Source organism: Aplysia californica, unplaced genomic scaffold (assembly GCF_000002075.1).
Source record: "Aplysia californica isolate F4 #8 unplaced genomic scaffold, AplCal3.0 scaffold00151, whole genome shotgun sequence".
Lineage (NCBI taxonomy): Eukaryota > Metazoa > Mollusca > Gastropoda > Aplysiida > Aplysiidae > Aplysia > Aplysia californica.
The window spans coordinates 1,150,431-1,153,568 of NW_004797421.1; positions in this window are offsets into that span (position 1 = coordinate 1,150,431).

Consider the following 3,138-nt stretch of genomic DNA (forward strand, 5'->3'; position numbering starts at 1 on the left):
TATCATAGATACGTATCTATCCTATATATATATATATATATATACCGGTTGGTCCCACAGCCTAAGGTTCCACCGAAAATCCCCTTTTCTCCGCGAAACAGATTGTTTTTTCCTTCTGTTAATCGCATGCCGATGGAACCGTTCTATAGAAATCTGCCTGACAGCACGATTTGAGAAAAAGGTAATACAATGTAAACGTTTCCTAACGCCTTGCTTACACACAAACACATAAATACACCCCCCTCCCCGCGACATGTGCACACACCTACGGCATGCACAAACGCACGCACGCACACACACACACGCACACACACTCTCACTCGCACACATTCACACACACACACACACACACTCACACATTCACACACACACAAACACATAAATACACCCCCCCCCTCCCCGCGACATGTGCACACACATACGGCATGCACAAACGCACGCACGCACACACACACACGCACACACAATCTCACTCGCACACATTCACACACACACACACACACACACACACACACACTCACACACTCACACACACACAAACACATAAATACACCCCCCCTCCCCGCGACGTGTGCACACACATACGGCATGCACAAACGCACGCACGCACGCACACACACGCACACACACTATCACTCGCACACATTTACACACACATTTACACACACACACTCACACACTCACTCACACACACACACACACACACACACACACACACACACACACACACACACACACACACACACACACACACACACACACATACACACATGCAAAAACATCTAAATAAAAAATACTCAGCGAAGTTAATGAGAAGGGAGCGAGGGCAGCGTAAACTAGCGGACAACTAAATGTTCACCCTGTACGCACACGAACTTATTAGACAGATTGTTTTTATAGGCGCTTATCAAAGCTCCACCTAAACCGGGGTCAACTGTTAATTAATTTTGTTTATGATTGGTCAGTCTCTTGATCTTTTCTTACGTGCTTCATATATTCCCTTGTTGTGGAGTCGGTCGCCTAGCCTAAGTCTACAACATGTAGTTAGCATAGGTTAATAGACTCGTAATCGTGAGATTGCAGGTTCGGGGGTTCGAGCCTCAGGACTTACGTTGTGTCCTTGGGAAAGGCACTTTCACTTCACCCACATGTGAGCGGGCACCCGGCTAGGCTATCTTGTACGGGGTGCCTAATGCGGGTCGGGTCGGGTCGGGTCGGGTCAGGGGCGATCCCCCGACTTGTCGCCTCAAAAACAAACGCTTTTGTTTTTGAGGCGATGAGTCGGGGTCGGATCGAGGCGGCCTGCTAACCTGATTGAGGGCGCAAAGCGGCTATCGTGGCGGCACAAGCGTTTGTTTTTAGGCGACGATCTGTCGGGCGATCAACTCGACCCGATCCGATCCCATCCGCAATGAGCACCGGGTAGAAACTTGGCTGTAGACAGCGAAATATCTTGTCAATAGGATAGTGTTTTATCGCCTTTCTCCTCCACCTCCTTTTTGTCCCATCTCCCCCCCCCCCCCCCCCCCCCCGAAAACCCCTTTTTAAACCCGCCCCCCCCCCCCTTTTTTGCCCATCACCCCCCCCCCCCACCGTGGCCAGTAGATTTCACCCAAAAAGTTTGAACCCACTTGTTGCCAGGTTGCAGTGATCTCGATCTCAACGCGTTTTTACCTGATTTCACCACGTAAACACCTCTGGTCCCAGATCTCAACGCGTTGGGGTTTTCTTTAAATGTTAAAAACAATCAGGAAACGACAAATGCAGTTTTTGGGACACCTGAATAGACATAAGGGTCTTGAAATCTAACTCTCACTAGCAAAATTGAGGGCAAGCGAGGCAGGGGTAGGCCCAGAACAACATACTTAGGGAACCTAAACAAATGGGTAACAGGGAAAGATCAGGGAAACGTAGCTTTTTTGAGAGCATCCGAGCAAAGGAATGAATGGAAAACCATGATCGCCGATGTCGGTCGCAGATCTGGCACTGGATGATGATGATGATGATGATGATGATGATGATGATGATGATGATGATGATGAAAGTCCACTTCAATGGGTATCGAAATCAATTTGAAAATTGAAGCACATTCGAATACACGTTCAAGTAAGCCGTGTATTAGATTGTTTTAGTTTTTTAGTAGAGGTTTTACGGCGCTCGCAACTGCATAAGGTCATGTGAGCGCCAGAAGATTAGAGGTGTTACAAGAGAGTAACAAACATAAAAAAGAAGTGGAGACAAGGACGATAGATGTTTCATAGGAAAGAAGAAGCAGACCACACCAGAGCACCCACCAACCACCCACACGTTTGACATACGTTTAACACACAGGGTGCCCAATGGGGGATCGGGTCGGGTCGGGTCGGGTCGGTTGCTAGCCAGATTGAGAGCGCAAAGCAACTATCGTGGTACAAGCCGATCGCGCCCGACTTGTCGCCTCAAAAACAAACGCGTTTGTTTTCAGGCGGCGAGTCGGGCGACCAACCTGACCCGACCAGACACGACCCGATTCCATCCGCAATGGGCACCTGGTATAAAGTTAGGCTATACTATTTTCCTGTTGCTGGCGTACCCTGAGCCCTCTTGATGGTGGCAAGATGGAAGAGGAGATGGATTTCTGGACGTTTGTTTATTTTCTCTTCGGTGAAGACAAATGCATGTATAGACCTATTCTAAAAGCAAGGACAAGCCGCCTCGCTGTGACTCGACGACCTCCATTCTGAGTCTGGATAAATCTTTGAAATGTTAAAATCCTTTATATAGCACTATATTATAGAATTGTATCCACTTCGGTATAATTTCTCCATATCTATGATAGTGACAGAACTTCGTTCACTTCCGTGTTGTTCCGTCGTAATGTGTGTGCGTGCGCTTTTGTGCGCTTGTGTGTGTAAGTGTGTGTGTGTGTATGTGTGTGTAAGTAAGCGTGTGTGTTTGTGTGTGTGTATGTGTGTCTGTGTGTCTGCGTGTGTGTGTGTGAGTGTGTGTGTGTGTGTGTGTGTGTGTGTGTGTGTGTGTGTGTGTGTGTTAGTGTGTAGGTACGTGTGTATGGGCGTATGGAGAAGCCTCAATCGCGGTAAAATGGTAAATTATTTCGAACCAGGGTCGCCTTCCTCAAAATGCAATAGAGATAACAAC